The sequence below is a fragment of the Asterias amurensis genome, chromosome 2, assembly GCF_032118995.1.
Source record: "Asterias amurensis chromosome 2, ASM3211899v1".
Classification (NCBI taxonomy): Eukaryota; Metazoa; Echinodermata; class Asteroidea; order Forcipulatida; family Asteriidae; genus Asterias; species Asterias amurensis.
This window is the reverse complement of record NC_092649.1, coordinates 24,566,063-24,592,719: the sequence shown is the minus strand read 5'-3', so window position 1 is coordinate 24,592,719 and position 26,657 is coordinate 24,566,063. Positions and strand designations below refer to the sequence as shown.

Here is a 26,657-nt window from a genome sequence, read left to right as displayed (position 1 = left end):
AAAGGATGTCACGGGTGTATGACGTGTAATATGCACTTTAATCCATTGATAACGAGGTAAATGAATTTTACTAAATTTGTTTTTACCCATACACCGATGTGTCTAAGCACTGCATACTCAGTACTTTCCCCGAGTCCTGTATGTAAAAAGTATCACAGGCATATTTCTTGAGTGGGACTCGAACCCACGACCTATGCAATTATAGAGCAGTGTCTAGTTGTTAAAACAACTAGACTACCGAGGTTGCCCGGTATCTAGAGGCAGTTCGAATCCTATGTTTTGGCAGCGGGTACCGCAACGGTATAAGAGATGTTAAATTTGCATCGGGGATAAAGAATATTAATTTTGGTTAGACACATCGGTTTATGGTTAAAACAAAAAAATTATTATTCTTAATCCCCGATGCAAATTTTACATCTATCAGATATTAATTTTACTCTGCTTGTTTTCCATACGTGCGAAAACAGTGTTGTAAGAGGGCTTTGTCACACTAGGCAACTGTTACATGGAACTTCAGACAATGTACACGTGTACAGTTTAAATTGACGCTGCATTTCACATGATCGTCCTTTAGAGCCATAAATGGTTGAGTTGAATAGGTGGATGACTGTACAAAGCACACGGAATGCCACAATACACTTCGAAGTCAAACTGTCAATGTATCTTTGATGCTGTTAATACCCCCTTACCGTCTAGGAACAAAGATTTGGTTTGTTATGCATATTTTGGGATACACCGGGTGAGAATACTGGTCTTTGTCAAAAGGTGTCCGGTGCCTTTAACTGATTGGGTTTGGAGGGTTTGGGGTCACGTTGCTTTCTGAAACCTGTCATCTGTGTGTCCAAGGGGTGAGTAATAATGATCTTCGTGTCAATACGCGTTTACAGGCCTATTTTATATTCAAGCAGTATAGACGCGGTGACTGCAGACACTTTTGCAAGAAGGATTCGCACTTGATTCTCGCTTGTGTGTTACTGTTAATAAAAGAGAGATGCTGGTGCAGTATTGCAGGTAAATGGATGGGATCTCGAGTAGACAACGAGGCTACCGAGTAAGCTATCCAACAACATATATATTTTATTTATTGTATGAATGCCTTTAAAGAGGGTTTCTGCAGAGGGCTCGATCTTTCCCAAGACCTTTCCAAGTTCATGTATATCATGTGTATCGGATCACAGGAGATGAATGTAAAGCTCAATTTATAATGTTATATATTCCGTTTGTTTAAGATTGTGAATAATGTCTGGGGTATAGAATTGACCTTCTCTATTGTAAGTGGTTGTGAATGTTGAGACGTTCAGTTTGGATTCCTTCGACTGAAGAAGAGCTTTTGCACATGAGTTACACCCATTAAACAATCCCCCAGTGAATTATGTAGACAACATAAAGGTTTCACCAGGGTTTTGCCCATCTGGTGGGAGTAGCTATGCAAACTATTGCCAAGAACCATGTAATGTAGCAAAGCTGTCTTTAAGTCCTAGGAATGTACAATGGGCGTTCATTTCTGTTCGGTCGAGTCATTGAGGAATACATATTTCACATTCAACTCGCATATAGCTTTAAAGGCAGTGGACACTATTGGTAATTACTCAAAATAGTCATTAGCATAAAACCTTACTTGGTAACGAGTGATGGGGAGAGGTTGTTAAACCATTGTGAGAAACGGCTCCCTATGAAGTTATGTAGTTTTCGAGAAAGAAGTAATTTTTCATGAATTTGATTTCGAGACCTCAAATTTAGAATTTCAAGCATCTGAAAGCACACAATTTCGTGTGACAAGGGCGTTTTTTCGTTCATCTCGCAACTCCGACGACCAAACGAGCTCAAATTTTCACAGCTTTGTTATTTTGTGCATATGTTGAGATACACCAAGTGAGAAGACTTGTCTTTGGCCATTACCAGTAGTGTCCAGTGTCTTTAAGTCGCTTTTTGAAGGTTCATCAGACTCAGTGATATTTCAATGGAATGCCGTCTGGAATTGTCATCTGGTATTGAAACATTTGCTTCTTATACACTGACCTACATTGCACAACGGATCAGTTACAATCGTGCCATTAACACTATCTTTTAATGCTATTGGATTGAGGTCCTTATGAAGGTTGTGTGTTTTAAGTGTCCAATTACGCACAAGACTTGTGGAATTCTTGCCTTGAGATAGGATCGAGGTCTAAGAAATGTTGAGGCAACACAAACTGAGGAAGAGCATTGTACGTAATTTGTAACTGTCACTAAATGAAAGTGGGGTACCTAAGTATAAAGTGACGTGCCTAGTGGTCTTACATTACAATACCCGCACGCCCTTTGGGGCAACGTAGTGTTAATTTTTTAGCTGATGAGAGTGTACACGTTTAATCTTGTTTTATTTAGCGTGTCACACAAACTTAAATGTTTCTGATCAGTATAGTGTGGGTTCGACTCCCAGTCGTGACACCTGTGTACTTAAGGGAGACACTTAACCGTGACGCTTCGTCCTTCAGTTGGGACGTAAAGCCGTTGGTCCCGTGTGTTGTGTAAAGCTCGTGAACGAACCCAGTGCACTTTAATATCGTAAAGAGAACTTGTTCCTGGTTTGAGTGGCTGCATAATGCGCAGCAACAAAATACTGATTGTTGAAGCGCCTTGAGTGTCACTGAGTGGAGGATATGGGCGCTATATAAGAAACCACTTTTGTTTGGGGGGGGGGGCTACCACCCCACCATAAATAGTACATCCACACAAAAACTACATATAACGTTTTGATATCTTAAAACTGTGGGGAGGGTAGAACTGTCTCTAACTCACATCGAAGATGGAATCACTGGTCACACGTGGATGCGTTTCAGAACCTGACGTACCGGAGACACATTGTTAATTTGACTTAATAAATAATAACACGCTCCAGTGAACTTGAATTGCGTTTCTTTATTCTTCTTCTTGTCTTATGTTCGTTCTATTTTATTTCCTGTGATCGTTTTCTTCTTCAAGTATCGTTTTTCTTTCTCAAATGATGAAAGCGTCATTACCCTAACAAGCCGCTCAACGTCAATCGAGGTGTTTCCACTCTGGGACCTTGCGAACACCTGAGTACTGCCACACCTTTGTGTTTTCGTCATAGTTCTTCTTTTTTTCAATACAAATCGAAATGTTATATAATATGGAGATTGAGTCGGCATAGTGGCATGTTTCCTGCATAAGGTGGGTCGCGGTAAAAAACAATCCTGTCTGAAACCAGATCGCCTCACTTATTCGAATTGTTAATTTAGTTAAAAAGAAAATACCTTTCATCATTTTTTGTTGCAATATTTCACATTTAATAAATATGCAATGCTTATGTTTCACAAAGTTTTATTCTTTATTACTGTTTGCCTGCGACGTTTTGTCTTTGTATGCATGGCTACTCTGTGGACGTTGCGGCATATATAATGTATAGCAGTTAATTATAAATTTCATAAATTTTGTAGAAAGCTGACTGGCAGTATATGTCTTCGCATAAATAAAATGACAAGCTATACACTGTAAACAGAGATAAATCATACACGGTTTTAAATCTGTGCCATTGAATCAAACGTTAATTACTCAGCTCTCACGAACAAGCTTCCCTGATCACGCACCAAGAGGACAACCATACATCATTTACGTAGTACAGTAATGTAATTTTCATCATGCACGGCCCCACATGTAGACGTTTTGCTGCCGGACAGCACTGGCGAAGCGGCACCAAGACTCACCGGCGCCATTTTGAATTTGTGCTTAAATCGGAACATCTTCGGGACACTGCGTGAGGTAGCCCTTACAGAAATCACATTTGTTTTGTCGCAAGCTAATCGATGAAATTGTGATTATTATTCACGACACGAATCTTTAGTTTGCTGGTTCAAATCTTTAAGATATCGCTAACCTTTAAGATGCAAACAGTGAAAACTAAACTAATGAAAATAAAACTAAAGGCAGTGGACACTATTGGTAATTACTCAAAATAATTATAAGCATAAAATCTTTTTTGGTGACGAGTAATGTGAGAGGTTGATGGTATAAAACATTGTGAGAGACGGCTCCCTCTGAAGTGACATAGTTTTCGAGAAAGAAGTAATTTTCCACGAATTTGATTTCAAGACCTCAGAATTAGAACTTGAGGTCTCGAAATCAACCATCGAAACGCACACAACTTCGTGTGACTAGGGTGTTTATTCCTTTCATTGTTTATCTCGCAACTTCGATGAACGATTGAGCTAAAATTTCCACAGGTTAGTTATTTTATGCATATGTTGAGATACACCAACTGTAAAGGCTAGTCTTTGACAATTACCAGTAGTGTCCACTGCCTTAACAATAAGTCCGAATGTGGTTTCTTATTTAATTATTTAAAGGCAACGTATATTTTTGATTTTTCTGAGCCGTTCGACTTGTTTTAGTTTTACATTGCTGTAAACAATAAATCTTATAAAATGTGAACATTTTCTTTCTAAATGTATACGATTCTAAATGAGATATCGCCCTAAATCCGTAATGAATATCAATGTCCACTGAGGACAGGGTTGTCCACAGTTGTTGGAAAATTTTATGATAAAAGGAAGAACCATCTGAGAAACTTTGCAGACAGTAACACTTCTCAGATGCAATTTTTTGTCTTTTCTTTTTTCTTCTTCCTCTTTTTTTTTTTTTTGGGGGGGGGTCATAAAATCTGACATCTTTTTAAATAGGCCTAACCACAATACTTCGAAGTAAGCAGAACATGTTGTTATTGCCAATACCGAATTTAACTTTCCTTTAAGCGATGCTATTTTGTCCTTGAAATGACACTATAAACAATTTGAAAGTACATTAAACAAGATGAACTTTTCACGTATGTTTTATCTGTGGGTCTGCTTTATTTGTAAATTTTGTAGACCTATTATTAATCAGTGTGGTGCACGGTACATCAGCATTGATTGAACTCGCCCCAGTCAAAGGATTTTAATTATTTCGAGTTTCATCGCGCTCTACTTCTAACGATGCTCCTCTCCCTGACACATTAAACACGTCTGTATCTAGATCAAGATATAATCCAATACGGGAACATGGAGCACATTCATTGAGCCGAGAAAGCCAAGATTCGCTAAACACCACACACAGCTACTTTTTTCTCTTTTCCTGTAGCCAATAAACCCATTGGCCGGTGTAACTGACTAATTGCAAGTTGCCTATATCACCCCCTCATCATCCCCCGGAGGGGGCTCGAAAGAGAGCCCCCTGCAACCAAACAAGCAAAGTCTCCCACCACCGCAGCGTCTATGAGTGTCCTAATTAAACTCTAACCTCATTACCATTCGTGTGACTAAATCTCACCTATCGCGACAGCTATGTGTTATATGACACAGCAAGGGTTTGGGCTGTTGATGAAACTATGCGAGGAATAACCTTACACTGTGGGGCCGCGCTCGATAATCGCGGCTGGGCAATGTACTTTATATCCAGCGGCTGATCAAATACTTTTAATGTACACAGCTCTTTTTTTAATGAATGAGATTCATTAAAGGTTGTAATGTTATAATCATCGCTTTATGATCACCTAACCAATGATTTTTGTTGATAGTTTGATATTGGTTATCCAAATAATGTTTGTACAGAAAAGATCAATGTTGATTTTTTTTTTAATCGAGAGTTAGACACTCTCATAGGTTTGTACAGTGAATGTCTACATTGTACATCGATATTGGATACTGTACATTTACATAGGGTTGTACAGTGAACGTCTACCTTGTACATAGATATTGGATATTGGACGTTTGCATAGGGTTGTACAGTTTATGTCGTGCATCAATTGGATATTGGACATTCCTGTAGGTTTGTACAGTGAATGTCTACCTTGGACATCTACATGGATATTGGACGTTCCCGTAGATTTGTACAGTGAATGTCTACCTTATAGTTCAATATTGGGTATTGGACATTCCCGTACGTTTGTTCAGTGTCATCATTAACCATTCAGCAGTTAAATGAGTGGTAAACATCAGTACTAGAAAGCAGATAGTCTCCAGTTCAATTTCCGACGAACTGTTTTCCAGTCAAGTCATACTCAACATTACAACGGCGAATATCCAATGCTGATATTGTACTGATTATGTATATTATCAGTTTGTATTGTAAAAATTATTTCCCGCACTTGACAATCCACGAAGCTCAGATTACATGTAAAGTACCTTTTGGTAAATTGATTTCTGGTTCGAAGGGGATGAGGAGTCAAATCGATTTTTTTAACCGCTAACCTCTTTAAAATTTCGTCGGGACAATAATGTTCATGGTACAATTTTGTACATAAAATATGTACACAAATAGCGGGAACACGTTTAGGCTGGAAGCTAAACGACAATCAAGCCACATTTGTTTACTGGACTGGCTCACCGTGTGGGTAATAGTATTCACGGTGGATACCCCCAAAGGCTGCTCCGTAAACGGAGTCAAGATATTGACCGGTTGGGGAACAAAATGAAAGGACTGAATATGCCATGATCTCACAATATATAAATGGAAAGGCTTGCAACCCCCCCCCCCCCTTTCAGTCTCAAAACACAATGGCAATATAAAATGATGAAATGTGTGTACGTTAAGTAAGAGATGTTTGTCGCATACAATGTTTTTTTTTATTAAAAAGGATGCTCTTTTGGGAATCCCCAGCCGTGACCCTTGTGTCCTTAAGCAAGACACTTAACCATTACTTCGTCCTTCGGATGGGACATAAAGCCGTTGGTCCCATGTGTTGTGTAACGCATGTAAAAGAACCTAGTGCACTTTTCGAAAAGAGATGTTCGCCCCGGTGTTCCTGGCTGTGGCTGCTGTATGCGCCGTAGCACCTTGTAAACCCTCATAAGGTGCTACATAATTGGGTCTCAAAATTCATCACTGCTATTACCTACCTTTCTGAAAGTTTGTTTAATACTAAGCGCCTTGAGAACCTTGTTTGGTAGATACGTGCGCTATATAAGACTTCGATATTATTATTAGTAGTAGTAGTAAGTACATTAATCTTGACGTTGGCAATGTCACTACACCTGAGTAATAGGCTAATGGTCGCATTAGTCATTAAGTCGTAGATAAAACTACAAGTTGTGGACTTGTGTTGTGTGATGATGATATCATTATGGAGAAAGAAAGTATGCATCGATTGGAGTATTTGTTTGTTGTTGCTATTGATGTTGTTGCTGCTGCTGGTGTTGGTGGTGATTCTACTGTTGTATCTGCTGCTGTAGCTGTTGATGTTGATGTTTCTGTTTATTTTGCCAATGCCGTTGCTGCTTCTGGTGGTGGTGCTTCTGGTGGTGGTGCTACTGCTACTGCTGTATATGCTGCTGTAGCTGTTAGTGTGCTTATGCTATTGTTGCTGGTTGTGGTGCTACTAATGGTGGTGCTGCTGCTACTGCTGTATATGCTGCTGTAGCTGTTGGTGTGCTTATGCTATTGTTGCTGGTTGTGGTGCTACTAATGGTGATGCTGCTGCTACTGCTGTATATGCTGCTGTAGCTGTTAGTGTGCTTATGCTATTGTTGCTGGTTGTGGTGCTACTAATGGTGTTGCTGCTGCTACTGCTGTATATGCTGCTGTAGCTGTTGGTGTGCTTATGCTAGTGTTGCTGGTTGTGGTGCTACTGGTGGTGGTGCTGCTGCTACTGCTGTATATGCTGCTGTAGCTGTTGGTGTGCTTATGCTATTGTTGCTGGTTGTGGTGCTACTGGTGGTGGTGCTACTGCTACTGCTGTATATGCTGCTGTAGCTGTTGGTGTGCTTATGCTATTGTTGCTGGTTGTGGTGCTACTGGTGGTGGTGGTGCTGCTGCTACTGCTATATTTGCTGCTGTAGCTGTGATGTTGCTGCTGATGGTGGTGGTCCCACTACGGCTGTATCTGCTGCTGTTGCTTTTGGTGTTGTTGATGTTGTTGCTGCTGCTGGTGTTGGTGGTGCTTCTCTGCTGTGTATGCTGTTGGTGTTGGTGTTGATGTTGCTGTTTATTTTGCTGATGCCGTCGCTGCTGCTGGTGGTGGTGCTGATGGTGGCGGTGCTGCTGCTACTGCTGTATATGCTGCTGTAGCTGTTGGTGTTACTGATGCTGTTGCTGCGAATAGTGGTTGTTGTTGCTGTTCTCCCTTTTCTTTTTGAGGTTGAGTTTTTCCTGTCTTTTTACTGTGTCTTAAGACTTGGTTTCCAGCGCTTTTCTAAAAGGCAATTAAGTCATGTGCTAATTGCTCCGTGATGCTCGAGTCAGTGCAGTTTGCATAGTGCACGAATTACGTTAGGCCCTTTGGGAACATTGTCTTGCGCTCCCCCCTCGGGACCATGTGATTACGCTGCTCAGATATATAGCACCGATTCACCCCCAGTTTCCAATTGCTAGTTGTTGGTCGCTCAGACTACAGTACTAAATCAATACAGTAGAGTATAGTTGACATTTCCAAGGCAAAAGTATGTCACGGGGTAAAACTCTCATGACAGGCATCTCAATTTTGTTTTGAAAAAAAAAAATGGGGAAAATGAAAACCATTGGTTAAATGCAAGGCTTGTCATCCATGTGTAATGGGCTGGAATAATTACCTGCAGTGCTGAAAGGGTGCGTGAAATTCGCAATATGCGGATCCTTGAACAGGTTATATTGTTGCCATCTTGTGTCATGCATGCACAGCATTTTAAAGAAACTCCTTTTTACATACTATTTTTGGCCTTTTTGTCAACCAGCACCAATGTTCTCCCTCTCGTCTTATTTCTATCTTATGCAGCGTGGTACAAAATGCATGCATGAGTTCAAATAGTTGTGTGGTTGCTCAGTGACTTAGACTTTATCGTCATACCCTGTATACTGACCTCGCTATCGGGCCAGGCAATACCCAATGAGGCAAATGTGTCTTTTTGATGCCCCGATGGCGGTCCATACATGAAAGGGGAATGTTAGTAAATCTTACACTAGAGAGTAAATGTCATTTGCCTGTACGTGCTGTGAATGCAGCTGCACATCCAAGCATCGGATAGCACTGACCCCTCTACACCTGTAAATATAACGTACGGTATCGAGCCTGAGACAAATACATGGTGTAGTTACGGGATTTTAGACATTGCATTGTGAGGTATCAAAATATTACTAGGTCTGCGGTAACACCATGTGCGTGTGTCTACTTGCCTAATAGATTATGTTATTTTTGAAACTTGTGTCGCTTTGTATTCTTTTTTGTATTCTTTTACCGCGAGGTAGACTTTCGGATTTCGGGAACTGTCTCATTGTTTAACTATTACGGCAGAAGGTAGAAAAACGGTCGGGACTACTTCTTCAGTTGTATAGTGGATCGCAGAGATTTCTCATTAGAAACTTCGTGGCCGAGCGGTTAAGAGCACTGAATTCAAACTCTGGTGTTTCTGATCAGCTGAGTGTGGGTTCGAATCCCCAGCCATGACACTTGTGTCCGTAAGCAAGACACTTCACCATTGCTTCGTCCTTCGGATGGGACGTAAAGCCGTTGGTCCCATGTGTTGTGTAACGCATGCAAAAGAACCCAGTGCACTTTTCGAAAAGAGAAGGGGTTCGCCCCGGTGTTCCTGGCTGTGGCTGCTGTATGCGCCCTAGCACCATGTAAACCCTTATAATGTGCTACATAATTGGGTCTCAAAATTCATCACTGTAATAACCTATCTTTCTGAACGTTTGTATATACTCAGCGCCTTGAGTACCTTGTTTGGTAGATACGTGCGCTATATAAGACTTCGATATTATTATTATTCACTATCGTGGAGTGAGTTTTTAATTCGTCTAAACGATTCGACTAGCTTGCTCAATTCATCGTAATGAGACTAGCAGTTTATATCTAAATTTGTTCAAGTGCTAGACGTTGATTGGTTGCCTTCTCAACCAATGGCGAGCAGTTCTAAAATAATACCATAAATGAGTCACTTTGATGGGACAAACGTTACGTTGTCCGTTATGTTATCTTAGTGTGTTTGTTTGCAGATATTGCCTGTTTAAGTTTATTTGTGTGCTTAACGAATACCTGTTTGTTAATGACTACGTGATAGTTTGTTTGCTAAATGAAAACGTAAATAGTGTCCAGTGCCTTTTATATCACAGCAATGACAATGAACTGAGTAATAAAAGCACCCTCATTTTCCTACACGAGTTTTTTAGGCATGGTTCAATATTTCTAATTTGAGCTTTGTTACCCCCATTTAGAGCTGATTGAAGTGGCCTATTCCTGCATACAAATATCACTCTTGCGGTGCCAGTCTTCAAACGACACTACGTAATGCATGCAGCTTAAACTTGATGAATGTATGACACGGGTTATAAGCCAGATATCCATCATACTAAAATATGCAGCAATGCTAGACGTTGTTTCTATCTCGCTTTTGACAGGGTTTAAAGTTTTAGACAAGATGCTGCCAGTCTACCGATGGAAGAGAATCCTTTATTGCTCGTAACAACTGCCATATTTGTCTTTATTCGTATCAGTAGATTAAGTATTCGTTAAAGGCACTGGACACTGTTGGAAACTACTCAAAATAACTGTGAGCATAAAACCTTACTATAGTAACGGGCCAAGGAGAGCTGATGCTAGTAAAAAAAAAAAACATTGCGAGAAACGGCTCCCTCTGCATGCAATAACGAAGTTTTTGAGAAAGAGGTAATTTCTCACTCAAGTATTCAAATACTTCAGGCCGGAATCATTTTATTGGACATCTGATGAAAGCACACACATTATTGTGCAAGAATTTTGTTTTTCTTTCATTATTCTCCTGCAAATTCGAAATGTTAGTCCAAATGCTGTATTTAAAAAAAAAATCTGTATAATATAATTTATTGTTTTATAATTTAGCTTTTTGTTATGTTTCTCTTGTCTACTCTAGTATCTCATCAACAGAAGCCTCGTGTGAGAGGCTTCCCGTTCATTGCACCTGACCACAGAACTATACATTACGACCTGACCAGGCATTACATGGAGCAATAAGATGTGCATGCCAGATGTTGAGTCAACCAAAAATGGTTATCACAGACGGAGATGTATCTGGTAAAATGATGCAAATCAATGAGTGCTATAACGAGGAGCACCTGAATCCTACTGCGCATGACTGAACAGAGAAACACGGGGTCGAAGCATCTGCTGCAGGAAGGTAAGCCAATAAAGGTTTCCAGTCAGTCTTTTCTTTTCAGTCCAATCCACCGTGTGGCCAAATTTACTCATTATGAATGATGACATTGAAGTTAGTTTGATATTGGATGTTGGACATTGGCATATGTTTGCACGGCAAATATCGATGTTGCTTTTTAGATAATGTATATTGGACATTCGCATAGGTTTGTACAGTGAATGTCTACCTTGTACATCGATATTAAAATGATAGACCCTCACGTGCTTTTCTTCAGTGAGTATCTACCTTGTACATCAATATTGGATGCTGGATATTCTAGATTCCCGTGGGCTTGTACAGTGCATGTTTAGCTTGTATACATCGATATTGGCTATTGGACATTCCCGTACGTTTGTACAGTGAATGTCTACCTTGTACATCGATATTGGATAATGGACATTCCCGTAGGTTTGTACAGTGAATGTCTACCTTGGACATCGATATTGGATACTGCACAATCCCGTAGGTTTGTACAGTGAATGTCTACCTTGTACATCGATATTCGATAATGGACATTCACGTACGTTTCTACGGTGAACGCTTTACATCAATATTGGATATTTGATATTGGACATTCATGTAGCGTTGTTAGTGAATGTCTACCTTAAATTGGTGTGTGGTATAATTATGGCTCGATAAAAAATATTCAAAAACTTGCATTTTGAATTTACTACTTTAAAAATACTAAAAGTACACAAAAAGGTACATATAAGTTCATAATGAGTATAAATATATTTTTAAAACAGTGTCCTTGGTTCTTGTAAATAAATCAATCGAGTTGACTAAATTTGGATCTAGGTTAAGGACGTGTACGCAACTATTTTTGGTAACCGATCCAGACACGTTTTGAACATCGATATCTGAATCGATTGAACAGTAATCTCAAAATGAACTATGGAAATAAAGACGGGAGCCTTTGGCGATAGAGCCTCTGGCGATAGTGTCTCTCTATTGTATTCGGTTTTTAATGTGACATGTGCGTGGACGATACACAACTGAAATTATACTGTTTTGATTGCCAACTGTTTAGCTTAGAAACACAATGTTTTGTTTGTTGTTGGTGGCAGATTTGTTTTCCTTTCAACGTATGTTTGAGTTTGTTCACAATTATATATGTTGACGACTGGACAGGGTCTTTTAACGTTATTTTAAATGGCATGTAGTTGTAATATTTAGGTTTTAAATGCCATCTAGGGCAACCTTACACAAAAAAAGTATACAAAACTGCATGAAAATAATATTAATTACATACAGAACGTCACAATCAAAACTATTGGTAGGCCCTGTATGAAAGGAAACAAGGAAATGGATCGAATCAACAAGGTTCTAATTTAATAGATGTTTAATTTGTGTCGGGGGTAAAGAATGTTAATTTTGGTTTTTACCCATACACCGATGTGTGTTAGCACTGTATACTCAGTACTTTCCCGAGTCCTGTGAACAAATATCACAGGCATGTTACTCGGGTGGGATTCGAACCCACGACCCTTGAAATTCTAAAGTTCTAATTGCACTGGCGAATGGGATGGAAATATGAAGCAGAGCATGAACCCTTTCAGAAGTTATTTTATGCCTCGTGATTTGCTTCTTATATAGTAGCCTCATATCAACTCGTTTAGACCAAACTTTTCAAAAAAAGTTACATATAGACCATTGCCTTGTTCTCAAACGACTGCACACTGGAGAGGGGTTCCTTTGCATTGTACTTATCAAAATGCTCAATAACCCTACGTTATTGAATACACTTTGATATTGCATTAATACTTGCATAATTCATAGGTATGTCCCACGGGTGTAATTTCACCTCAACCGTGCCCAATTCATACCACCTGTTTTCACTATGTGATTGCATGCATATGTTAAGCCGAAAGTACAGTCGCGGACAGCACGTCTGGTTCCTTGACTGCCCTAAATCACCACAGCCAACCAGTTTGTCTCTTCAAGATATCACCAGTCTAACTCGAAAAGTGAACTTAGTTGACTTGGTATAGGCCTACAAGGGTTGTGGGTTAATAATGAATGCATGGTGAGGTACTCATAGTTTGAACATTGGACGTAACATAATAGAAAAAGAAAAACTGCACCTGAGAAATTCAAAATGGCGCCGAGTTACCAGTCCTTGTAATTTGTCTGTGTTGTCAGTGCTCAAACACTGTAGAAACTACCTCAACGCTCAATTCCATTATTTTAATTGATATCGATTGGTTAATTAATGAGTTGTTTAATTAATTTCTTTGCCAATGTTTATCAAGCGCAATACAAACACACTGGTATCCTTTATACGCGTTTAGTCTGACAGTGTTCTATTCTTTGATTATGCTTGGTGGTGGTGTAGTGCGGGGGGGGGAGTCTGGGAAGCTTTGAGCAGCAGCTGTTTATGATCAAACGTAGTGTTACAGAACGCTCTTGGATGAAGTTGATTGAATTTTGAGTTGAATTAATTTATTCCCTTCATCAGCACCTCTGTATCACTGCAGGTTAATTAAGTGTTTCTCGCTGATAGGTGGAGGCATGTGTTTTCTAAGAAACATCGATAATGTGCATTAATACACGGACTTTTTTTCAGAAACTTGTTTCTGAACGGAAGAGGTTAATGTTCTATGTTAAAATCACATCGCAGATAAATAAATGAATAGAAAATCTGCAAAATTCAACCTTAAAGGCACTGGTGATTACTCAAACATCAATTTTGGCATAAAGACTGCTTAGTATCGAGCAATGGAGAGTTTTCACTAGGAAACACATTGTGATGAACGTCTCTCTCGGAAGCATAAACGCAATCTTTGAGAAAGACGTTAATTATCAATCAAATGTTTAAAGACTTCAGGCTTCATATGTTGAGATACACCAATTGCGAATACCGGTCTTTGACAATGACCAAACGTTTCCAATGCCTTTAATATGTGTGAATTATTCACATTTCCCCCACGTGATACGCAAACCTTCACGATCTTATCTTAATGTAATAAGTGTACAATTTATAATCTGATGATCTTGTCTTTGGTCAGAGTACTTGTTTGTTGCATTTATTATAATTTGTTGTCCCGGAAGAGTGCAGCTCACTTCAGAGGGAACCATTTCTCACAATGTTTTATACTATAAACCGCTCCCCAATACTCGTTACCAAGTAAGGTTTTATGTTAATAATTATTTTGAGTAATTACCAATAGGTGTCCACTGCCTTTAACAGAGTACATGCATTATTCAATTGTGAAAAGTCTGATGATAATCTGATGATCTTGTCTTTGGTCAGAGTACTTGTTTGTTGCATTTATTATAATTTGTTGTCCCGGAAGAGTGCAGCTCACTTCAGAGGGAACCATTTCTCACAATGTTTTATACTATAAACCTCTCCCCACTACTCGTTACCAAGTAAGGTTTTATGTTAATAATTATTTTGAGTAATTACCAATATGTGTCCACTGCCTTTAACAGAGTACATGTAGTATTCAATTGTGAAAAGTCTGATGATAATCTGATGATCTTGTCTTTGGTCAGAGTACTTGTTTGTTGCATTCATTCATTCCTTTTCAGAGTTTACAGTTTTATAAAAACAAATTTGCCTCTGGTTTCTTAGCAGATGATGTTTGTGCTCGTGTGTCGCACTGATGTTTCCCCTGGTGTCGAATTGGAGTGATTTTCTTTTTAGCTGACGGTTGGGTCATTGTTGAGAATTTGTGTGGAAGGGTATCCTTATTTAGGTGCTGGTCACTTGCCCTCCTTGCCACTCACTAGCATAGTATTTATCCGATTTTGAACATTTGTACCTGTTTTCAGTTTCTCTGTTTTGCACTTTAACAATTAAACTGACTTCATCATGCGATCAGAATAATGTAATCTTTAGGATTGTATGTGCCCCCCCCCCCCCTACCCAACAGTCTGCTACACACAGACTTACACTCTGTAGATAGATATTCAGTCGTTCTTTATACAGAATTGGTAAGAATCAAAAATCGTGACGATCACAGATTTGCATAAAACTTGCACGGTCTAATGGTGATGATGGTAGAAAACATCCCTTGGAATATTTCTGTCTGAAATGTCGTATTTAATGAGAAATAAATATTATAATTTCGCGTTTGGAGTTTATCGCTCAGTGAGCGTTTTATTCATTTTTGTTTTGGCATCGGATGCAATGCAAAATTTGTAATCGTTTTTGTCACTATTTTCTCGTGACCCAGATGGCCGATCGATCTCAAACTTCCACAGGTTTGTCAGTTTATGCATAGAGATATGGTTTATGTATATGGTGCATTACATAGTGCTTACACTAACAACTATTTTGCTAGCAAAACCAATTCGGTAATGTTCCGTTATTCAACACTTGCCCAACACAAATTGTGTTGACGTGTGTCCACATAGTTTGTCAAGTCCCTACACTGTGTGGACCTCTTTTGTTCGGAGGTCCACACTTTGTATGTAACGCTTAAACACTGTGCCAAGATACATGAGAAAACCCTAAACACTGTTCATATGCATTGCTTTATTGCACACCTGTTTTGCATTACCCCTCTTTGATTTAATGTTTTCAAATCAAGGCTTTAAGGTTTGAAATCAAAGCTTTTCAAATCAAGGCTTGACACAGTGATGCTATCACTGTATTAATTGTTTATCTTCTGTAAACGCTAGTTCGTTTCGTTATTTTGTGAATATTGTGCCAATTCACTTGCAGGGAATTGCTAAAAAATGTAAATGATAAGCAAACCACAATATTTTATTTTATTTTAATAAACATGAATTCTGAACAGGCCTACTGTAAAATATTTGGCATGAATACAACATTCATATTCGGGAATGTGACCCAGTGCATGAAAGCCTATAGCAACGTTCATCATGTGAGCAAACGGGATACCTGCAACCCGATGCAGGCTTATGCTCAGTGGAATCACAAGTCAGGCGTAGCATTAAAGGGTCTATGTACTTTTTGTAGGACAAAAAACACAATGTCCACAAATTTACACTAAACTTACACAGTTTGAAGATAATGATAGTAGACAGCTTCCCTGAAAATATTACTTGCTGAGGTGCTGTACTTTTTGAGAAGAGAGTAAAACAATGTCATGAAATTAATTTTCGTCTCACTGATTATGAGACGAAAATTATTTTAGCATGTAAAAACGTAATTTAGTGACATTGTTTTACTAATTTCTCAAAAACTACAGCACCTCAGAATCTTCAAACGTTGTAACTGTGTTGTGTTACAAAAAGTACCCAAATCCGTTAATGCTAAGGGGTAAACACATACTGCAGTGCGTATACTCCAATGTATGCTGCAATATTCCACTATTTAATATAACTCTGTTGTAGTATAGTTCAAATAGGAACAGTATTATCTCTATCAAATACCAACCTGCAAATAACATTAAGGTATTCACCAGTATAACTATTTAACAAACGAGATTCATTTCTCAAACTTGACCTTTAAGTTGTCTTCTTACGATATTAATGTTCCAGATGGTAAAGTGATAAGACTATCATCAGCTTACCCTCCTTAATGACTTTGAAATTGAGAGGCAAATATTTAAAGGTTGGGTGGGGATTTTACGGGTCGAGTGACTGCGAGAGACTTGATTTGCTGCTCTCTTGGTTTCTGTCGTTGCAAGATTGTGATATACACTGGTTGTGTTAGGCCAAGTAAAAAAAGAAACCCCGCTTCCTTTTTACAGGCCGCCTCCTTTTTTATTGTATTTTTATTGTATTTTTTTATGCACATTTTTCCCCTTTTTTTAATATTATTTTTATTTTTAAATAGGGTTATTTTAAATGATCTCAGCAAAAACAATCTGAATGTCTTGTCTGAATGCCTCGACTAAATTGTTTCATTAATGTTTTGTGTATTTCAGCAGTAGAAAAAACAATGGATATTTGACATTTTAACAAAGAATGGCGGCCATCTTGAAAAATTAAAAATAAAAATAAAAAGCCCCTCTTCCTCCGTAGATTTTACTGTAGATTTTAATGTAGATTTTATATAATAACACTAACTTCTGTGAAAATTGGGGCAAATTTTAGTATTATTTTGTCTCATAACCTTTAAAAAACAAAAAGTGGCACATGATATCCCAGTGTTTGGGACTGGCAATCGCTAAGCTGAAGTCTTGATCTGTACTCTGCAGATGTGGCTGCCTAATATCTGATATTGAGTCAAGATATGGTTATAATGCCGGATACATCGACTCTTCCTAAAACGGTCAGTTTCAAGTACGATCCCCCATATTGATTGAAATCAGCCCACACCGGAACCATTATAACACGTAAACCCACTTACGTATTATGTCATTCTGTTTGTGTGCAAGTTCAAAGCTATCAAATCTCCAAGATTGTGATATTATAAACAAATGGTTTAGACAATCTCATGTCTGCTTATTGACTTAGTGCAGAAACCCCACTGTGTGCCATTAATCTTGTTCTGGTGAGGAACCAAGTCATTCTTAAGTGGGCAGATGCACTTATCAAACTGCTTCATTTATTATTTCGTGTTTGCGCGTAAAGACGGCTTGGTCACCGGATAATAAATTGTATGTGCTTGAACCATGCTTGAACAGGGAGAAAAAACACAACCTTAAAATTGATAAAGAATTATAGGGGATGTATACGTTTGGTAATCACTCTTAAACTTATTGGCAATAAAAATGGCTTGGTTGGAAGCCTACTGCAGCTGTTGATGCCCTAAAGTTTGAATCTGAGAAAGGTAGCTGTCGTGTGAGTGTCAGAATTTATTATTCCAATTAGACAAAACAAATAGCCGTTCCTTTACATTTACATAGGATTAAAGGCAGTGGACACTATTGGTAATAACTCAAAATAATTATTAGCATAAAACATTACTTGGTGACGAGTAATGGGGAGAGGTTGATGGTATAAAACATTGTGAGAAACGGCTCCCTCTGAAGTGCCATAGTTTTCGAGAAAGAAGTAAATTTCCATGAATTTGATTTCGAGACCTCAGATTTAGAACTTGAGGTCTCGAAATCAACCATCTAAACGCACACAACTTCGTGTGACAAAGGTATTTTTTCTTTCATTATTATCTCGCAAGTTCGATGACCGATTGAGCTCAAATTTTCACAGGTTTGTTATTTTATGCATATGTTGAGATACACCAACTGTGAAGGCTAGTCTTTGACAATTATCAATAGTGTCCACTGCCTTTAAAACGATCGATAGGTTCAAACAAGCCAAAGGAATACTGCATCTTTGAACTAACTGACACCAATGATGTAGAACAAGACCTCCCACGAATGAACTAATGTTGCTGGTCAGAGTGTGATTCCCTTTAAAAATGCATAGTTCACTATCGTGTTAGCACGCAAAGACTGTTTGATCCTAAGAAAATGCATGAAAATGCAGAAGTAAACATCTTAACAATTAATACTGACCTGTTAAGTGGAACAAATTGACAGGACACTATTGGTAGTTGTCACAGACCAGTCTTCTCCCTTGGTTTATCTCAAAATATGCACAAAATAACAAACTTGTGAAAATTTGAGCTCGATTAGTAGTCGGAGTTGCGAGATAACTTTGAAAGAAAAAAACCATCATTGTCACACAAAGTTGTGTGCTTTCAGATGCTTGATTTCGAGACCTCAAATTCTAAACTTGCGTCTCGAAATCAAGTTCGTGGAAAGTTACTTCTTTCTCGAAAACTACGTAATTTCAGAAGGAGCCTTTTCTCACAATGTTTGATACTATAAACCTCTCCCCAATACTCGTTACCAAGTAAGGTTTTAAATTAATAATTATTTTGAGTAATTACCAATAGTGTCCACTGCCTTTAACAGAGTAGATGTAGAATTCAGTTGGTTTTGTATGAATCTTAAAGGCCGGTTTAAAGTCGGTTGCGCGATGGACATCTTGACGCGCAATCATTAAAAGACATAGGTTTTAGGCCTCAGTCTTAGAATCGCGCGCAATAATTTCCATCGCCCGACCATCGCGCGGCCGACTATAAACCGTCCTTAACTGATTATCCAAAGAATTGCGCTTCGTCAGTTTGGGGAATTAATTTGCAGTATGGCGTGATTGCTGTGTAGATCAGATATTCATAAAGCCTGTACGTGTGTAAAGAGCAAACAACTTGGGAACGAATCGGACGTAAATCTAGGCTAGGTGCTCGTGGAGCATGTGTTTGATTACACTGCTTTGGAAATCAACGGAAGGGATGAAGATGTTTGATCAAACACTCTTGCCTGCTGTGTGAACGGAGCAGCAGTCGACATGTTAAATCAATATTATCTGAAATACTTATCTCTTGTTTCGATTGTGGTTTTACGGCAATGGTGACGTCGACCGATTGAGCTAGTTAAAACAAATCTGAAGTGAGAACGGTTTGATTAAAGACTGCGCTGATTTGGAATTTTGGATTCATTAAATGTTATGAAACGGGGGGAAACAGTCAATATTATTTGAACTACTTATACTCTTTGTTTCGATTGCAGTTCGACCGATTGAGCTAAAAACAAATCGGTAATTTCAAACGCGCTGGTTAAAGATTGCGCTGATTTGAAATTGCCATCCTCATTTAGTGTGACAAGTAACTGACATGACTAATATCATATTTAATAAAATGAATGCCCATGAGCAAAAAGTATCAAACAACATTCACCGTTAAAGCATTTGCACAACATCTGTATATTGTCCAAAGGCCCATACTCCGTGTATCACAACTTATATATAAAAAATAACTGGAAAACCCACCCTTGTTTCTGCACGTTTCGCTGTGTCATGACGTGTCAAAATAAATCCGTTTTTATCGATATCGAGAATTGATAGTTGTTTTAGTGTTTTCTCAAAAAGTAAAGCATTTCATAGAATAATATTTCAAGAGAGGTCTTTCACCATGACCTTCTGTAAACCCTGTAAATTATTTGTAAAGCTGTGAACTTTTAATTTGTTGTTCTGTTCAGAAAGTGTCAAATGGCTTTAAAGGCAAAGTATAACTTTGGCTTTTGGAACCGTCCAATTGTTTTAATTATAATTTATGTAGATAATGTACACTACAGCTAAGTGAACATTAAATTTCAAGAGGTGGTCGCGTTTATGAGATATCGCTGAGAATCTTGACCAAATAACGTTCACGTATATAGGAAGAATATCCGTTTGGGCATAAAATCTGATTATATTTTTACATAGCTATAGTTACCAAGAAATGGCATGCTCCTCAAGTTGCTTTAATTATACTAACGAAAGCTGCTGAAAGCTTCGAATCAAAGGTTTTTATTGCTATTCATTTTAAGAGTGATTACAAAACGTATCCCTTATTTAAAAGCTTTGAGCCCCGTATAAAAAAAAGCAACCCTGGGGTCAAACACGGTCACTCAGGCAAATATAACATCATTGTTGCAAACAATATTGTCTGTGACGCTGCCATGATTTTGCCGTCGTTGCACCTTTGAATATTATGTCCAAATGCAAGCGAGTACGAAATTTTGTACGTATCTTTACACATCGTTTTTAACCGATTTATCCACACAGAATCAGGCAGGCATCTACCTAAAAATAGACATTCACCTGCCTTTTCATATAGAGTATCAACAATTAACGAATGAAAAAAATGCTTATATTTAATATTGTAGAATGTGACTTGAGGTGAAAGTCAATAGGAGTCAGTTGTACTTTGCTCATGTCACCTCCCGACCACCCCCCCCCCCCCCGCCCAACGCCGTTAGAAAGAAGAAGAAAACGAGATTCCGTTCTTTATTGCTAGGAAACCTGAAACGATTTGATGTGTTTAATAAGAAGGTTGAACGTGCGAATCAAATAAGCGAACCCACCACAAGTTAGACTTGATTCAAGTCCCATTCTCGTGTAAGAGGTCCCTAAGCATATACCCCCGTCCCGCATGCGGAACAGGTTTTGGAACGCAGAGTCTCACAAAACAGCATTTTCGTGGGGATGGCACGGGATTGGGACTTGAGTCAAGTCTAACCACAAGTCAGTAAAGATGGCTTCACGGAGTCCCAGAGCGGTATGGATGTCACCTGATTAATCAGCGATCAGAATTGAACCGATGAAATGGTTTTATAGACTCAAAGTGGGGGGGGGGGAGAGCCAGCCGATTTACAGAGAGGAACTGAGGGATTTCCTCTTATTAGATTTATTTTTGATCTTAGAAAAGTGATTTCCTATAGTAGGTCGGTCTCTATTCGGATAATGTAAACAAGATGAAGGATTGTCTCTCGTTGACATAGAAAAGAGGTCTGAGAAAGACTATAGTTGGATCTCTTATTTGAGTGCAAATAAAAACAAAAACAGATGTAAAGTGGATTATTAATGTCTGCCCTAAATTCGTATTGTTGCGTGCGACAGTTTTAAACTACCTTCTGCCGGCCTGCTTTTGTATTTAATCCAATTGACTCACTTTGGCAAGCCTCCATGGAGGTCAGAATGTTTTATGCATGCAAATCTAGGCTGATTGCGAAATTGCCATAATTGCGAATCCTCCTTTTCTGTTCGTTTATAGTAAAACTGAATTGAGATCTTAAGGTCAGCGACTAAATTTGGAGAGAAAAGTAAACTAGGGGAAAAAAAAGTGTCCAGACATTGTTACCGAAACCAAGAAGGAATGTGAATACATTACTGAAGAAGGTCGGCTAACAATAGTCTGGCTTGATTGTACATCTTCATGTCCATAATTATAGTATAGTAATCAAAATTATTATCAACTGTTAGTTGGTTGCCATAGCAACGTCAACACTAGGAATTTCGGTCTTCCGGGTTGCTCTCAAACGGTTGTTTCTTCCACACAAGTGGTTTTGCTCTTAATTTTGGAATATGCCACCGTGTCGTTATGGATGTTTATCTTAAAAACATGCGATATTCATCGTGGTTTGTTATTCAATGAAATCATGGTATCTCCATTCAATTGTACGCACAGTGTTTGTTCAGCCAAGAAATGGTTGTCAATTTATTAAAAAGAGGAGGATTTTACATACATAATAAATGGATGGGTGTTTTTTTCTTCTTTCGCAACTTCGACGAACGATTGAGCTCAAATTTTCACAGGTTTGTTATTTTACGCATAAGTTGAGATACAGCAAGTGAGAAGACTGGTCTTTGACAATTACCAATAGTGTCCACTGTCTTTAAGATAGAGTGATGTTATGTCGTGTCCGAGGTTTACGCTTCTAATGACACTGTTCGAAGTCATTGTTCTAAACATTTTTACTCTGTTAAACTAAGACTCTGCGTCGATATTGTTTGAAACAATACAATGTACTAGGTAGCACTAAAGCACTCCATGTAGATATTGCTCTAAACAACACACTGTGCTCAGCAGAACTACTCAATTAGTAGCACTTATTACTCTCTGTAAGAAGTATCCTACAAATTGACGGCACTTTACCTGGCAGCTATAGGGTGTCAGGTGAAGTACCATAAATTTCACGGTGGAAGTTTTGTAAACTACCCCTTCTATTTACAAAACTTCCACCGTGAAATTTACGTCACTTTACCTGGCACCCTAGCTGCCAGGTAAAATGCTGCAAATTATACGGATATTTTTTACGGATATTGTTTACAGTGTATAGTTGAATTCAGCAAGTAGTTTGCTAAATATAACAGTCATCAGTAGATCTATAGGAATTTTGCAGATGTTTGTGTTACCAACAATACACTTTACTCGGTAAAGCTATGAATTTTTGCCGAAAAACTGGGGGCGGACTGGAAAGCTGTTTGTATAATGTGTTTCAATTGGGAGTAATCACAAGGTGGCAATGAATTACTTTATTACCGGCAGAACCTTACTGGTGAACTACAATGTGACTTGTGTTGTAGTCAGTAAAGCAATAGCATTGTGTGCATAATGTTTGTTCTAAACAATACACTGTACTCAGTAACATTACAAATGTTTTCATATTTGTTCCATACAAAACACCGTACTGAACTATTAGTAATTTATGCATATTTGTACTACACAATAAACTGCAAAGTAATACTATAGAAATGTATGCAAATTCTGTTCCATTCCGTACAAAGTTAGTAGGAATTTATGCAAATTTTGTTTTGAACGATACATTGTACACAATAGTGCACTAATGACTGCGCCTCTCGTAATCCACTAAATCAGCAGACAGCGCCAATGACCAAGTAGACCTTGACACGGTTTCATTTTTAATTCATGACAAGCAATGGGCCAAAGCAAAGTGAGTGAACACAGCCATTGTTAACCCTTACCGGTAAACATTAAACAGTAAATGGCTTCTTGGCATAACTCATGTTGGTGGTTTAATCACATCAACCCCTTATACCCCTCTCGTATATGCAGCCAAACTATCTTGGAGTAAAATTACTCTAAACACAATCTAATTGTTTTAAAGGCACTGGACACCATTGGTAATTACATGTACGTAGGATTTGAGGCATTGCATGGCGAGGTAGTTATTTTCACATTATTACCCCTGGTCACTGGGCCTTAATTCACTCCTTAAACCATCTCAGCTCCCTGGTGGGGAGTATACAGCCTTGTGCAACATTAATATGCCTTACTCGGCTAAATCAGCACCATTTTGATAAGTAAAAAAATCCCTACTTCTGTCGTGAAAGCTATTTGGACACAGATCAGATACATGATGGTAACGTCTCCATTAAAGAAAAACAATCAATGTAAGCCTGAAGTCCACTTCTCAGTCAAAAAGTATAAAGATACGAAATCATATTGTGGCAGATATGTGACCAAATAAATTTACTTCAAGTTCATTCTAAGCCAGAAATCCAGGTTTTATTTTAAAATCCCAATGTGTCATCAGACAGAATAAGATAGTGAAACATAAATGGGGTTTCTATTTCATTTTAAAGCTAAAACCTGCGCTTTGTTTTGCTATTTGCTATTTGTTTTATAACGAAACAAAAAACTTCCACAAAAACCCATTGCGCCATACAGAATAACAGTGTGACACATTGCAGTCGTGCATGGCTCTCATTCTTCCCCTCAACTAAAACCAACAAAACCCTTTTTAACAGGTATTTGAACATGCATGCATTCAACAGAGCTAATATAGCTCGAGCTTAAGGTCGACAAGTTGACAAAACATGGTTTGATGATCGTGTCTAATGCACCAATTAAGCCTGCCTAGATTGAGCAACGAGACTTTCTCCTGAAGCCATTGTGGCACAAGGACCTGTGTAAGCAATGCCTAAACATAAAGAGCAGTTACGTTGAAAAAGTCTAGTTTGTTTTAAAACAAACCCCCAAGTTGCAAATATTTTCTCAAGACACAAAGGGGAACGAAAAGAGTAAACACTAAGCACCAACTATAAGCCAGCCTATAGATTGAGCAACGATACTTGCACATGAAGTCATTGTGGCATAAGGACCTAATGGAGTGTCTATAACATAAAGAGCAGTAATTTTCTACGTTGAAAAAAACGTCAGCTTTGTAATAAAACAAACCCTCATTTCGCAAATATTTTCTCAAGATACAAAGGGGACAACAATGAATAAACCATACGCACAGTACTGCATTCATCGACTGCCTGGGGTATTGGGCATAATAGGCAAACTTAATAGAGTAGAGTTTGAAATTGACGTAGTTTGTAGGATCGTATTGATATCGGAATGGCTTGTTGTGTATCTAAATGGACTTGCTTTTACAAACACACCGTAATACAGTTGAGAACAATGTCTTGTTTTGATAACTTGCTGCAGAAAGCTTATACAGTGGTGACATGGTAGTAATTGCTTTGTTATTATATCCAGCCTCACAAATATTAAAGGAGAGTGCATGTTAATATCGGATTTTATATGTAATATTAGGGTTTTTTTTTATGGCAATCAAATTAACCAACGGTGATTTGTGCGGACCTTCAGATGCTACTCGACTGTAACAATATGTTCGACGGAATCGTTATAGTTTTTGTCGTCATTGAGCTTCATAATACTATATACAAAGAGCAACCAAGCGCTGTGTACTTCAAACTCAACTGATATTACGACCGAACGAACTCCTAAAAGAAGTTGTTAATGGCACAAATGATAACCTTTTTATGTTCATATTTCCAAACGTGTGTACTCAAAGATCACTGGATTATTGCAAATAGCTGTCACAGATCATAACATATTACCCACATAATGAAAGACATCTTTGTTTGCTTAGAACCAATACCCAAAACTCCATTCCCATTATTTAAATGTCGGTTTCATTACTGATTATCGCCATAAAACTATTCAAGCATGGACGCTAGTTAATTGGCAAACAACGGCAATGTCTGAGTGCTTTCCTACAAACGAAATGTCTGGACGAACTACAGCTGTCTCTATTTCGATTGTTATTAAAAAACGATTAACGACAATGCGATACAATTTGACTTGAGTTCATGCTGCGCGGAACCATTAAAGCAATTAGCCATACTCAACCCACTCCCAAAATTGAGACATTAAAAAAAAAAGTGACGCGACGAACACATTTCGAGACGCTTACGGATCCCAGACGAGTTTTTCTGACCGTAGTCCGGGTCAAATTTCCGACCCGGGACTTTTTAGAGTGTAGACACACCACTAGGTCTCTTTCGCCAACATGGGAAAAGGCAATATTGTTTTTAAAATGATTCATTGATTTGTCAAGTAAATATTTGGCCCGTTTATATGTCAAGTGTCGCGCGCAAAGGCTAAGAAAACTTCAAACATCCACTGTCAGTTTTTTTAAGGGCACTTACCTTTGTACTCCAAGCGTGATACCCGGGTAAACCAATCATCAAGTCATCAGTTACCAAAGATGTTTTTTTTTAATTCAGTTAACTCAAGTCCGTATCCTTTTTTTCCTGTCCACCATAGAGCAAATAAACACGCCTAGTGGGGAGAGAGACAGTATGAGTGGAAGCGAAGCGCGGCTCGTGCGACTGGTCAGAGAACTCATCAGCTATCGTCAGTAGATAGCAGCCGATAGAACAGATCGTGCACCAAACAGTCTATGGTAGGCTGCTGTATACACACACAGTGGCGTATACGCTCACCGACACACAGCGTGCTGTATACATGTACTCAAACTGCGACTGTTCAAAGCTACTGCGAGTGCGTGGAGCTATAATATCTTTGCATATTTAATAATACAGTGGGATGCTGGTTTGTTAATTTTTGTGAGCGGCGTTCATTCGGCTTGATTGCCGCATTATTGCAGTGTGTCGGCGTTGCCAACCAACCTTAATATAGCCCAGGAAATCCTTGACAACGCCACTAGTGTCAAGTGGTTGTGTTTAAAAATAGATAAATCTAGTGAGGTTGACTAATTTTCTACAGCCACTAGGTAGTTTAAAATGCTTTAGTCTCTAATGTTAAATTAAGTGACCCAACGCTAGCTTGGCAGTAATTTGTTATAGTCTTGCCAACGGTTACCGTTTGCAGAGTAAACAATGATAGCGAAACTATAAAATAAGAGTTTTTGCCATACATTTTAGCAGCACTGTGATCATTTTTCATTAAGATATATTGTTTGTTTAATTGAATAGACACAACGTTGCAGCGATGAAAGTACAGGTCCAGTTTCTAAATGGGGAAGCGGCTATAAGTTACTGATTTATTACAAGGACCGTCGGCTTTATTTTCCT

The 26,657-nt window shown here is 38.5% G+C and overlaps 1 protein-coding gene across 2 annotated transcripts in view; it reads right to left on the bottom strand.

The window, feature by feature from the left end:
• Nucleotides 1-25,847, bottom strand: part of LOC139954328 (metabotropic glutamate receptor 3-like) — a 91,007-nt gene extending 65,160 nt beyond the window's left edge. For both annotated transcript variants that reach the window (XM_071954080.1, XM_071954081.1), the window contains exon 1: nucleotides 25,770-25,847. The gene's annotated coding sequence lies outside the window, so the exon portion shown is untranslated. The remainder of the gene's footprint in view (nucleotides 1-25,769) is intronic.
• Nucleotides 25,848-26,657: the final 810 nt, after the last annotated feature.